We start from the raw sequence: 14280 nt of genomic DNA, 5'->3' as shown, positions 1-14280 counted from the left end.
TCCGAAGCAGGCTCCAGGCTCTGAGCTGTCAGCACAGAACCCAATGTGGGGCTCAAACTCACGAACCACGAGATCATGACCTGAGCTGAAGTCGGACTTATCTTTTAATACCTGAGGGATTTGCAAGGGACTGGCTCAGAGGAGAGGGGCTGGGTAGCTGAGGGCGGGGCGGGGCGGGGGAGGGGGCTGCACAGCATAGAAAAAGCCCTCAGCGGTACCGGGCACCTGAATCTGTTGCAATGAACGGAAGTGGCCTGGGCAGTGGAGTGAGGCCTGGTCCTTTTGCAGAGGGCTGTGGGCTCTCTTATTCCCCACCCTGTGAGCAGAGGGGATGTCGATTTTACATCACGTTTGCCCAGGCGTGGGGAATCGGATAGCCCTGGCCACCCTCCCCGGTCGAGTCTGTTTCCCATCAGGTGGAGCACCCTTCACTTTGTGCTACAGGAATTGACTGGTAAGTGGCCTTCCTGGAATGGGGTGGTGAGGGCAGGGGATACAGGATGTCCCATGAAATGCTAAAGGGCTGGCCAAAACAGGCATCCAAGCATCTCACAAACCCAGAGCCTCCTACTCCCTGGGCCTCAACAGAGGGCTGGACACTGCCCAGTGACCGCCCCCTCCCTACCCAGTGATGCCCCCAGGTGCTGAGTATGAAGATACTCCCCGGGACTTATTAAAATACTGATTCCTAGGTCCTGCCCCAGGGGTTCCAAATGAGTGGGTCTGAGGAGAGGCCCAGGAGTCTGAATCCTTAACCAGTCTAACGTGAAGAATCCTTACAAACAGCCAGGAGCTTAGGAATCACGAATCTGGTCCAGTGTTTCACAGCTAAGGGAGAGGATAGTCAGACTAGGGATCTTTTTCCTCTCCAAAAATAGAAAAAATACATGTGGGCATGCATGTGTCCGTGTGTGTGTGTGTGTGTGTGTGTGTGTGTGTGCCCTTTCTTTTTCCTCCTTATGTTGACATGCCCTCTAGAAAGAGGGACAACATGACAATTTTTTAAAAGCCCCAGTGATTCTGATACCTTCCCTCCGCCCTCCCTGTTATGGAAACCAGCGAATGGGGAGAATACGACACCCCGAAATATGCCTCTTTGGCAGAGGGATTACCTTGAATTGATTAAAAACAACAGACACAGGAGGAACTCTGAAAACCTAGCAGAAGTAATTCTTTTGTAAGGGATATGCACATTTATAAAGGAAATCTCCATTTGTAAGGGTGTCTCCCCCTCTGTGCCAGGAAACTCTTACCAAGGCAGAAGGACTTACTTAAATCTGCATAACAGCCTTCCACGGTTTCCTGGGCTTTCCTGGTGACCTTCCAATAACAGGCTTTCCTACCTGTCTCCCCAACATCGTTTTTTTGTCTTGATTTGAAGATGGCATTTAAGGCAACAGCTTCAGCCGTTTCTGGGACTTACTCTGTTTTCCCGAGTATCTCCCATGTATATAGGAGATACACACGTTATTAACCTTCTGTCACTTTGTTCCCGTTAATCCGCCTTTTTGCTATAGGATCTCAGCCAAGAACCTGGAAGGGTAGAGAGAAATTGTCTTTCCTCCCCTACACCACAGATCAAGAGTAAGTTTGCAGACACAGCCCTGAGGCCTGAGGAGAGGGGTTTCCTGCTCAGGGGCTCAGCTAAATGAGCGAGCCAGGCTGACCAGCAACCCCCCCCCCTCCCACCTGGTCCCTCACAGGCCCAGGGCCCTCACTCCATGTTCTCATCACTGAAATTGGGACTGAGCTTCTGGGGTGTTCATGGTCCAGCAGCCTGCAGTGCAGCCAGTGAGCTAGGGAGAGGCAGGCCCTGGGGCCTGGGGAGGCAGAGGGGCAAAGGCCAGCAGGGACACGGCACCACAGTCATCTGGTCAAGGGCAGCAGCAGGGAACGGTGATGTGCATTCGGGCCCGGCTGGTCCGGGAGGCTGGGATCTCCCAGAGCAATGACCGGAGACAGAGACGCGGAAGGGTAGACGAGTCCTGGAAGAGGCCAGAGGGCCCCTTCTTTAGAGGAGTGGGAGGGTGTAAGGAGCCTGAAAGGGTTAAAAGCCGGCTGGGCTCTGCGGGAGCCCCGCCTCTGGGAGTGGAAATTCAAAGTGCTGCAAAGCTGCCTAGAAGACAGAGCCCTGGGAGGCTCACCGAGCTCATTAACTTTTAAAGCGGTTCCTACCCCTTATCTCTCCCCGGCACCTTTCTAGAGGCAGCCTGGCGAGCAGGGATCCCTGCTCCAGAAGCAGTTGCTACTGCTTCAGTGACTCAGGCCCCCTGAGAAGTGCCTCTCCCCCCCACCCCCACCCCCACCACAGACCACTAATAGTGCAGCCAATTGACCCATCAGAGCTTCCCAGCACTTACTGGTCCCCGAAGCCTGCAAGATGGAACGCAGCTCCAAAAGGTGCCAGGCCCACTGCCAGGGTAATAATGCTTCAGACGTTGAAGCCTGAAGTTAAACCCCCGTAAAGAGAAAACTCAAGGGATCTAATTACACCTTCCAGGTAAAAATGCTACAATGGATACTGCTAGAAAATCCGAGGGCTGTGGAGTGTGGTCCTCTGCGAGGCCCCAGGCCCAGACGCTAGACAGCGCGTTCCTGACCCCATGCCTGTCCACCGAGAGGTCAGGCTCTGCACATGCACAGCTGGCTGTGTTGAGAGCAGAGGAAATTTGTGCCGGGCCCTCTTGGGATATAAGCCGTTTACAAGCAGGCAATTTGACGGTTACACAGCTTCGTTGGGAGGCTGGTAGACAAGGGTTAAGTCCGGTTATCAGGCTTGCCTGTTCCACTTTGTTTCTCTGCTCAGCTGGCCTTGGGCAGCTTGGGTCAGTGGAAGCAACCCTGCTCTCCAGGGGTTGAGTCCCGCTTAGCCTCTCAGTGATGCGATTTGAGCATCTCGGTCTCTCTCCATTACATGGGGACATTTCCACTGTGAAACTTGTTATCCCTTCTAATTCTAACATTCGGTAACTGAGCACGAGAAACACAGATTCGAGGGTACGTGTGGGTTTTAGGCAACTGGAATCGATGCCAGCTGGTTAAGACGGAAAGAGGTCTAGATGGTTCACAGAATTATCAGGAGGGCTAAAAGCAAACCCAGCTATGGGCAAAGCTTCCAGAAGATGGCTCCCCTCCCAGCATCACCAGGACGCCACCCCCCCCCCCTGCAGTTACATGCAGGGGGTGGCACTTTCACAAGAACAGACGCATTTCTCTCACACAACATCATTCCTTGAGGCTTTATGTCCTTGCAGCTGAAGGCATTCCAACCTGATTAACAGCATATTTGACTTCATCTGAAACCCAAATAACTGATTTCTTCTAATTCTCCCTGGGAAGTCAGCTTCCTCATGCGTTCGGCGTGCGTCGACTGAATGCCTTCTGCCTTCTCTGGGCGTTGCTCTATGCGACTCGATCAGCAACACCCCACCGCACCCTCGAGCAGCAATCAGTCTAAGGAAAGACCCGGGGAAGAATCAGGACACTCAGATCGGTTCTCAGATCCCCTGGGTGAGGGGTTATCCCCAGAAGTACATAGCCGAGCCCCTTGCCCAGCCGAGCAAGGGATACGAAGGGTTTCCCAAAGAAGTCCGCTCCACATTCAGTCCTAAAAGAAAAGAGGGAGGGGGGCCTGGGTGGCTCAGTCGGTTGAGCGTCCGACTTCGGCTCAGGTCATGATCTCACGGTCCGTGAGTTCGAGCCCCGCATCAGGCTCTGTGCTGACAGCTTGGAGCTGGCAGTCACATCCCTGAGAGGACAGGCCGGTTGGTCAGCATGGGAGTCCACACGTTTATGAGTGAGAGCTTGGGGGTCCCTCTGATACATTCACTTCGCTGTCCGGAGTTGAGAGCAGCTGCGGGGGTCCCCAGAGCCTTTAGCTTACTTATGGGTCTTGGTCGATTACAAGATCCCCGCCGTCTGGGTCAGAGATGTGCCCCCGCGTTTTGTTTTCGTGGTTTGAAAAACATTTGACGCGTCGTCTAAATAGCGATTCCCACCAAAGACAGGGTGAGATTAAAATCCTGGCCAACTGGAGCTGGCTGGCACGGCCCTTTTGCTCACCCCCCTGACCCCGGGTGGGGGCAGGGCAGGCCACCCAGACCCAACAGCCGCAGATCGGAGCAGGCTCCTGGTCCCACTTGATCTGCCTCCAGCCACATCCCCAGGGACAGGCATTCTCTTCCGGGAAGAGAAAATTCACTTGTGATATTGCCATGCTATTAGAAGTATGAGGATCCAGGGGCAGGGTTTGAAAGGACAATGGCACAGTTTAGAGGGTCTTTCAAGTTCTCTGGGCCAGGAGAACGTCGCAAATGTGGGGAACCACTCTCTCTGCTATGCTTTCCTGGCCTCTTTCTCTCCACCACTGTCACCAAGTCCAGGCTGAGGGCTCCTTCCTTACCCTCCCACAGCACCCTCCGGGAATCTTCTATCAAAACAGCTACTGATAGAGAAAAATTATGTTATAAGATGGCCAACAGGACTGATAGGGGAATTTCGGTCCCGGCCCAAAGACTCCCCTTCCAGGTTCTTCCTGCCCCGCTTGCCACACGCTAAATTACTAATGCGGAAGTAACAGACTAAAATTGTCCCCCACGCTTACGCTCGGGACTCAGACCTCTGGAGGGTGATCTCTTCTGAGCCCGCCGGTGTGAAATAAACCTCCTGCCTTCTAAGATCTCCGAGCGCTGCTTGGTTCTTCCGTCGGGTGATCCAAACCAGGCTCCGTAACATTACCACGCTGCCCTACATGAAGTCCTACCCGTCTGTCTTTCCCTGAGGGCTGAGACCTATTGCGGCTCACTTTTTATCCCCATTGCCTACCACGTACCTAGTACAAAAAAAGTTATTAAATAGATGTTGTAGAATACATGCGTTGTAGAATAGCCCGGTCTCCATGTACGGTTGCACAGGTTGTGCACTGGGAGGCCTGCACAACCACGTACGACAGCACTGAGAAGAGACAGGACTTTATTGGCTAAATTTTACGAATGGCTCAGAAAAATCATTTGGCCATCGTACACTTCGTACCCAGGCAAATCGCCCGTTCCGACAAGTTGTGAAGCATTACTGCGCTGCTCTTACGAAGTAACATCCAAAGTTCCTCCAGCAAAGGTTGTAGTATTTAGGGGCTCCTGGGTGGCTCAGTCGGTTGAGCGACTGACTTCGGCTCAGGTCATGATCTCGCGGTTTGTGAGTTCGAGCCCCGCGTCGGGCTCTGTGCTGACGGCTCAGAGCCTGGAGCCCGCTCCCGATTCTGTGTCTCCCTCTCTCTCTGCCCCTCCCCCACTCATGCTCTGTCTCTCTCTGTCTCAGAAATAAATAAACATAAAAAATTAAAAAGGTTGTAGTGTTTACAGTGCCACTCCTTCCGTGCCTGTCACCAATCTATTCTTTTTTTTTTTTCTTTTAGTGCTTATTTCTTTTTCTTTTTTTTTTTTTTAATTTTTTTTTTTCCAACGTTTATTTATTTTGGGGACAGAGAGAGACACAGCATGAACGGGGGAGGGGCAGAGAGAGAGGGAGACACAGAATCGGAAACAGGCTCCAGGCTCTGAGCCATCAGCCCAGAGCCCGACGCGGGGCTCGAACCCACGGACCGCGAGATCGTGACCTGGCTGAAGTCGGGCGCTCAACCGACTGCGCCACCCAGGCGCCCCAGTGCTTATTTATTTTTGAGACCAATCTATTCCTAACTTGACCCAGGCCATCTCTCTTATTGCCTTCCAAAGATCCTTCAGCTCAGGGGATGTGGTTTCCGGATGGTGATGTACTCCCTTCGGAAGGCAGGACCCGGCAAGCTCCCTCTCCTGAACCGTCAGGAATGGGGCCAGTTAAACCTGGGCCTGGCGAGAGCCCCAGACTTCAAGCATGCCACGGAATGCCTAACATTCATCCTCTGCCTTGTCTCGGAGTAACTGAGGCCAGCCAGGAGGAGGGAAGAGCCCCTGTCACGAGCACAGAGCAAGGCGTGCCCTGAATCACCCTGAACAATCCAGCAGGACAACGCTTATTGGAGACTGAGGGCTTTCTCCCGGGTAACTGGTTTTCCACCATTACTGGGCTCGTGAAAGAATCTTAGGACAGGGCTGCACGTGAGCTTAGAGACCATCTGGCCCATCTCCCCTCATCAGGATTCAGAAGCTCAGGGACAGAGCCGAAGCTCAGTCGTCCACACCACGGTGGCTGCGGGAAGGCCAAGAGAGAAAAATTCATGGGAACTTGTCACCACCTGCTTTTCCCGCTGAACCTGCTAAGAGGATCCTAACTTAGATGTTACACGTTTCTCTTGGAGACCGGCTCCCACGTATCCACCCCTCCCCACGGGCCCTGCCCATGACGCTGTCAGGCTGCTTGCTGCTAGAAACACGACGTTCTCACACCTCGCGGCCTTTGCATCTGCAGCCCCACCGCCAGGCATGCCCTCTCCTTCCCCGGCCACACACCCTGGCTCCTTTGGGGACCAGCTCCGATGCCACCTCTGGCAGGGACCTCCCCACCCAGCCCCCCCTCCCCTGTCCACAGACGGAGCCAATCCCTCCTTCGCGCTCCCCTGCGGGCTAGACTTCCTTTAGAGATCCGACCCGGCCGGTTTCCTGCCTGCCACGCCCCCGTGGCCACCCCCTCCGATTTCAACCCCAGCTCCCCGCTTCGCCTGCCGGTACCAGCCCCAGTGGCTCCTGGGAGCACTACCCTGCGCGTCTCTCACCACGCTCTCTCTCCCAGGGAGCCCTCGCTATCTCCACCTCCAATTGTACACTTGGGTTTTGGCTTATTTAATTTATGCAAAAATCGCTATCGCCCTCCCGCTACGTGCCAGAAACTTGGGATGGCGGGATAACAACAGCCGTGCGCTGTCACGATGTCACGTCCTGGGAGTATGGGGGCAAGACACAGGAACCAGCCACATAGCCAGGGCATGGGGTTGGAGACCATTCTGACGGTGACAGGCGACAGGTGAGGCAGGAAATCCAAGTGAGGCATTGAGAGCCGCTTGCCCGAGATCTGTCCCCACCCTCAGACTCTGCAAGGTAGGCTCTGTAGCAGTGGGGACGCTATACCTGGGCTGCTACAGCCCTGAGAGCCAGAGGCAAGCCATACGTGTTTGCTGATTGAATCAATGAACGTGGCTTTCTGAGCCACCCGTCCCCGGCCCCCGAACTCCTTGAGGGCAGAGGCTACTTACTACTCAGCTCTATGTCTCCAGCGCCTGCCACACGACAGCCCTGGAGTCTCCCTCCAAGGTGCCTCATCCGGCTCGTCTTCAGTAAGCCGGAGAAGGTAGACTGCCCGCCAGCTCTCACCTAAGGCGAGAAATGCTTGCTGGCTGCTGGGTCTATGGAGCCGGAATGAATGATCTCATAGTTTCGTCACTCGGCCGACCTCCTAGTGCTTTATAAACTGCGACGTGTGCTTCGTTTGTTCATCGAACACAGCTTTATGGGGTACGGACGGATGCCTGTGACACTCGGGATCACTATTACTCCCCGGAAGGGGACGTGTCCCAGCCTTCCTCCAAAACCCGTGCTCCCTCCCAGACATCTGACCCGGAAGCAGGCATCTCCCTTCGTGCCCCTGTGTGACCTCACAATGACAGGGACGTTGCCCGCCTGGGACACCACTGAATCTCCAGCGACCGACATGGTGCCCAGCTTACAGCAGGAACCTAGTCAGTATTTTGCAAAGAAGTCATGCCTTGCTCAGGGACCCAAGGCCAGATTGGTGGAAAAGGCGGGGACCTCTGAGTCTATCCCGTCCACGGAACGAAACGCCACGTGGGAAGGCTTAGGAAAATCCTATAAGATATAAGGTGGGACTGGAAGAAACTCTAGGGGTTCCCAGGTTTCCCGGGAAGGGGCTCTCACTCATGGTTTAAGGCTCAAAATCAATGCCACCTCCCTGAGCAGCCCCTGCCTCCTGTCCCCCCAGACCCCTGGCCCCTGATCGAGTTGTTTCATCACTGCCATTACTCGCTGGCTCGCCTGACTCCCCCGCTGCCCCGGGGTCCCTCAGGGCCAGGACTATGTCTTGTTTATTCTGAGTCCCCCGCGCAGAACAGAAGATCCTGGCACGGAAGCTGCTCTGCAAACTTGCTGAATCGAATCCTTATCCAACCTTCCCTCACCTTTACTAAAGACGACAAAGACACATCTGCAGCCTGGGGACATTGTGGGCTCCTCATCCAGCCCGTGGTCAATCTCAGGGTGCCCGGGCAGACCAGCGACGGTGTCCCAGAGACGCCCAGGGTTCCCGGACTCTGGGCGGCTCGTGCCCACGGCCGGCACAGATCCCTCGCGAAGCCCTCCTCCCGCGCTGCTGAAACGCACAGCCTCCGGAGCCAGACGCCGGACCAAAGCCCGGTGGCCCGAGGGGTCACAGCGGGGCTTGATGCCAGAACTCTCCGTGCCTTGGTTTCTCTTCTACGAAATGGAGTAGTAATGAGGCCTGGCTTGCAGGGTCGTTTGGAGAATCAAAGGAGCCATTCTGCGTACATCTCAGAGAAAGCACAGGCTTTGTAAATGTCCGTGCCGTGTAAATGTCCACCCTGTTCTCACAGAGACAGGATACGCGCCAGCCCAAGGGTGGGTTTCAGAGGTGGGATGGAAAACCTCCCTGCTCTGCTCCCAGATGCGCCTTCCACGTCCACCTTGGAGGCTTAAGTGACCGGATGACTCACGTCTCTGAGATTAAAATAAGAGAGAGCAGTAGATGTGGGGCTGGCTTCCCGTGTCATTCCTACCATCGTTGGTCCTTTGGCGGCACGGTGCTCATCGCAAATGAGCAGTACCCGTCTCTCCCTAACTAGGCTGCCACCCCTGGGTGACCAGCCCCCAGCCTCCTACCCTGTAAGTACTTAGAATACGGTAGCAGGTGCATTGCCCCTCGGTTACTACACTGAGACCCTATGTTCTGCATAGAAGAGCTCTCCGTGTTCAAGGCACTGATATGCGCCGCAGCAGGCGGGGCCAGCAGCCTCCACACTGGCCCTTCCTCTCTCCTGCTCGTGTCTGATGCCCGCCTCCCTCCGCCGGGCGGATCTGGATTATTCCGAGGGACCAGCGAGTGCCAGTGGTTGGTTTAGGAGTAGGCCCGTGGCCCAGCTCCGCTCGGTGTGAGGGAAGAGGTGGGGGTCTCCGGAGAGGCTTCTGGGGAAGCTCTCTCTGCTCGAAAAATTTAAAAATACACGGAAGGGAAAAGCATTGCCTTCTCCCACCTCGATGACCCTGAGGCTGTGGCGTCTACCCTGACGCGAAGGAGAAAGATACTCCGTGACTGGGAAAAAGAAGCTCCTTGAGGCTGCCTTTTCTGTTATGAGGTCGGGTCAGAGGCATTCGGCTGAAAGTAATCAAAACCCCAGGAACGAGCAAACTTTTGCTTCCGAGGGTCGGATAGTCAGTATTTGAGGCTTTGTGGGCACATGGCCTTTGTCACGGGCTCCTGCCTGCCCTTGCCACTCCAAAGCCCCACCAACAATGAGCACACAGGTGAGGCTGCCCGTGTGCCAGCAAAACTCAATTTACAAAACCAGGCAGCAGACTGGATGTGGCCATATGGTTTAAACCGGAGAGGAATCCGTCGTTTACTGAATAACAGAACAGGAGGAAGGTTCTGGGGCTGGTTCGGGACCTGTGACATGGTGTCTCTTCATTCTTCCCTCCCAAGGCTCCAAGAAGGCTGTCCTAGACCGGGGCGTCCCCACCGCACAGGGCACCACCCAAGGCAGAGTGGGGACCCCGGTGTCTCCCACACGACCCACACACCTGCCCTTGTGTGTCCCCATGTCCGGCTGCAAGGCAAGTGAGAAGTGGGTGAGCGAGAAAACGGTTGGCGATGACTCTGGGGAGTCCCTCCCCGCCCCCCCCCCCGCCCCGAGAAATGTCAGCCCCGAGGAGTCGTCACCAAAAGGAAAGGGACTCAGGGCAGGTGAGCTGACCAGCTTCCCTGGGCTGTGACAGCGGCTCCAGGGCACATAAAAAAAAAAAAAGAAAGAAAAAAAAAAGCCTCAAACTTCTTTTTTAAATACTAAATACTACTATTAACAACGAATTAAATGACTCAAGATTACAGTTATATTGAAATCTTAAAACCGTAATTGCAGAGGCAAGAGGAACCCCGGGGAAATTACTAGAAGGCAGCACCAGAAAGGAGATTTCTAAACGAATCTGTATAATGCTTTGCAAAGTGCACTCACGTACTCTTGATACTCTTGGGAAGAGGCCTTGGTCCCTGGTTTACGGGCTAACCTGACAGAACTGGGGTCTCCTGTAGGCCCAGGATGGCTTCTGTCTACAACACCTGTTATATGACACAGGGCTCTCAGGAGACTGGCGCAAAGGACCGAGGGCTGAGGAGCCAAGCTGTTGGGTCTGGAAACGCAGGCGGAAGAGAACCAAAGACTGTGTCCGAGAAGATGCCACACTTGTTCCGTTGGGCCCTGTGACGACACAGAGCTCAGCTCCAGGCAACCAAACCTCGGGGTCCAAGCCTAGGTCCTTCCTAGGGGAGCCCTTGGAAGGCGCCTGTGGCCCAGAGTCCGACTACAGATTGGACTCGATGACCCTGAGTCCCCAGGGCCCTTTTCACCCCCCAGGTTTGAGAAGTTTGGCAAAGGAGCATCGGGGAGGACGAGGGGAAGCTGAGGAACCGCGGAGGTGTGACAGCAGGACCTGTGGGTCAGAGGTGGGCTGGGAGGAATGGCATGGGGGATGGGAAAGGCCATGCAGTCAGGGAAGCCGTGGGAGCTGCTTCGTCACTTCTGAGAGACCTGGGGCACCCTGGGCAGGAGGAGACGCTGCCTGTCCCTCTACCTTCTTGCCCCCGGGCTCTAAGAGATCAAAGACTGGCCCACACTCAGCCCTGCAGGAGGTTCAGAACAGGAAGGAACCTCAGAAATGACCCTCACCAGCTTCCTCCCCCACCCCCACCCCCTCACCGCGCGCGCGCGCGCACACACACACACACACACACACAACCACATACACACAGCCACACACAGTATCTCACACACACAGTGCATGTAACATCAATATTGGATGTTTTACAGACGAGAAAACCAAGACGGAGCGACATGGGGGGGGGGGGGTGTGCTCGTGTCCGCCTGACACACACACATAGAGCGGGGACCTGGATCCCGCACTAGACGCCACCTTCCCCTCCCTTCCCCGCCCCCCCCCCCCTTGCTCTCCCGGTCACAGATGGTTCCGCCTAGCTGGCAAGTGGAGTCAGGGAGGACAATGGCCAGGATGGCCACCATGGCCTTGAGACCCCACTGCCAACAACCGGCCCTCCCGGGACGCAGCCTTTTCTTCGTGCTTCACCCAACGCTCAGCCCGGCACAGTGGGACCTTTGTGAGAGGCTCAGATGTAGACAGAGAAGAGAGATGGGGACAGGGGCTTGGAGCCATGGAGCAAACAGCCTGTTTCGTCTCCAGGGCAGCGGCAATGAGCTGGCCCAACTCCTGTCCAGTGTCCTCCAGGGAGAATGGAGGAGGGGTGTTAAAAATGAAACGCAGGGGGCGCCTGGGTGGCTCAGTCGGTTGAGCGTCCGACTTCGGCTCAGGTCGTGATCTCGCGGTTCGCGGGTTCGAGCCCCGCATCGGGCTCTGTGCTGACAGCTCGGAGCCTGGAGCCTGCTTCGGATTCTGTGTCTCCCTCTCTCACTGCCCCTCCCCTGCTCATGCTCTGTCTCTCTCCGTCTCAAAAATAAATAAAAACATTTTAAAAAAATTAAAAAAAAAAAAATGAAACCCAGGCAGACAGAACGCATCCCCCAGGGTGTGGACGGAGACTCAGCTGAGGCTGTATGCAAATGACCAGCTGCCTCCCAGTCTGGTGTCCCCGTGCCTGGCACCTCCTGGCTAGAGACAGAGGCATGCATAATGTTGGGACCCCAGGCATTCCTTCTCCAGCTACCATATGTAATCTACGTCTGCCAGTGGTCACCTCAGGTCCCCCTGGCTTTGTCTCCGGGTGGGGAGGCCTTCCCGGGGGACCAGGCATGTCCCGGCCCGCCCTTGGGCCCCGGCTGCCCTTCGGCAGGGGAAACTGAGGTCTCTGAGCCTCCCACAGCTGAGAGGGAGAAGGGATAGCAGGAAAGACCACCTATATTCTGAGGAGAGAAGGGAAATCTTTTTGAGGGGAGGGCGCAGAACCGGGGGACTCCAAAGCAGAAATAACGAACATTTCTGTCTGGATTTTGGAAAGAGATTGCCTCTCTGTCCGGGGCAGGCTTTCCATCCGGGAGACCCAGGTTGGCTGGGGCGTGCTGGCCAGGTCGGCCTCGGACTTGTCGGGTCTAAGGACGGCTCAGATGTTTCCAGTGAGCCAGTTCAGCCCTCACAAACACCTGCCCCCTTCTCTCTGGAACTTAGGAGGGCAGTCGAGGGAAGGGGGATCAATTCTTCGAGAGGTATACAAATGGATTGTTTTTAATTCCTACATACTGCAAACCGAGCTAAACTCTGCCAGACGTGTTCAGAGAAAGGATTTGTAAAGTTAAACCAAACCAGGAACGGGGCCTCCGGAGCATCCCGAGGAAACCTTCCCATTTAATAGAAATCACATGCAAATCCTTTCCCTCTGCTGGTGCCCACAGCAGACCGTACCTTAAAGCCACACAGGCCTGTTGCGCGTCTTGTTTTTGTTTTTTTGTTTTTTTATCACTGAGGAAGATCGTTCTTGCTTTTCTATGTAAAAATCCCCTCAAATTTCCAAGGCTTTGTTCCGAAAGATGATGCGTCACTTGAGGTGACTATTACCTCTCCCGGGCCAGGCACCTCAGATGCTGGGGGCCATCCTTGGCAACCGAGGGAGGAACATGCCAGGTGAGCCAGCAGCTTGTGCTGTCAGGTGGCCCCAGGCTACGCTGTCACCTGAGGTCTTGCCACAACAGAGCCAGCCCTAGACAAAGCCCTCGCAGGCTCTGAGACCCCAGGGCAGAGCCCATCCTTCCATGCCTTCCCACATAGTCTCCTGTTCGCCCCCCGCAGACCCCTGCTCCACGTGAAGCTGCGCAAACATCCCTGTAAGATATTATGCCTTTGTCACCTCCCTCAGATGGCTCTTTCAATGGAAACTTTCCCAATGTTTTGACTGATTTCCACACACCTGAATTGCAGCCTACTCTGTGCCACGATCATCATCGTGATGGATGAGGCAGAGTTTGTCTCCTAGAAGAGAATGTCTCATCCTTGACATTCGCCTTTCCCGCCAGGGCACCTAGCCTGGGCACCTAGGGGGCTCCCCTGCAAGCCTGGAGACCCGACCCCAAAGCCGGTCTCACCGGCCCAGATGGAGCACCTGTGCGGAAGCTCCAAGGCCAGCCTGGATCTTTCTTTTACTCTCTCAGCCGGTGCCCCGGGGTCAGGTTCCCAGGCCTGGCTGTCACTTCACTCATCTTGTCCGTTTGTATAACTGAGCACTACTCGCCCGCCAGGCCGCCCACCATCCGCCAAGCCCCAACGGGGCGCTCCCTTCGTGCTTTTGTCACTCCTGACGACAGAAGTGGCTGTGTCCTGAGAGAGTCTCTCGAGCGCGTCCATTCCCAGCACAGCGGGCTTTGTGGCGGGAGCGCCGAGGTCCCCTTGGCGAAGGGACTGGGAGCCTTCGGCCAAACTTTAACCTTGATGGGGGGAGGCGGTGTTCTCGTCACCTCAGCCACTCGTAGGCTGTAGAGATGTGAAGGAAAAGGTTGGAGAAGAACCTATTTTTAGCCCACCCAAGAAGCGTCCCCGGTCGTCACCAGGCCCGTGCCTGATGGCATGCGAGGTCTCAGTCACCCCCACTATCAGGAGGGCCAATAAAGCAGAACTTCTGTCTCCACAGAAGAGACTCTGGCCTCATTCCCGACTCCCCCTTCCTGTGCTCGAGTAGGTAAACACTCAGTTCCGTGAAAGCAGCTGGGATAAAGGCCAAGCTTCTCACGCATATTACCTCACCCCTGCTTCCTGCCTTGGGTGATGCCCTAGTTTATAAGGACTCGAGTGGATCGAGGCAGCCAGGCTGGGCTCCTGCCCCCTTCGGTGAAGCCCTGACTTTTGGGCCCTTGCCCTCTCCTTGGAGTCCCCTTTGCTTCTGGAGTCAGCTTCCGGCCCAGACCAGAGGCAGCCTCCACGGGCAGTGCGTGGGCCCCTGAGACTTGTGGAGCCGCTGTGGTTGGCACCCCTCGCTCCCCCTAAAGTTCACCTTCCCACTCCTCGGCCTCTTCTTTCCTCTGGCTTCTGCCATTGCGCTTCCCCCTTGCACCCCTCTGTCCCCCTTCTCTTTTTATCTCCCCAATTG

At 55.5% G+C, this 14280-nt stretch overlaps 1 non-coding gene across 1 annotated transcript; it reads left to right on the top strand.

Moving 5' to 3' along the window:
* The first annotated feature begins 11518 nt into the window (after positions 1 to 11518).
* On the top strand, positions 11519 to 11603 carry TRNAR-UCG. Its single transcript has one exon. It is a non-coding gene; the product is annotated as a tRNA-Arg (tRNA).
* The last annotated feature ends 2677 nt before the right edge of the window (positions 11604 to 14280 follow it).

This window comes from Leopardus geoffroyi, chromosome D2 (assembly GCF_018350155.1).
Source record: "Leopardus geoffroyi isolate Oge1 chromosome D2, O.geoffroyi_Oge1_pat1.0, whole genome shotgun sequence".
In the NCBI taxonomy this organism is placed as follows: domain Eukaryota; kingdom Metazoa; phylum Chordata; class Mammalia; order Carnivora; family Felidae; genus Leopardus; species Leopardus geoffroyi.
The sequence above is the reverse complement of the archived record's forward strand: the minus strand, read 5'-3'. Positions and strand labels throughout refer to the sequence as shown.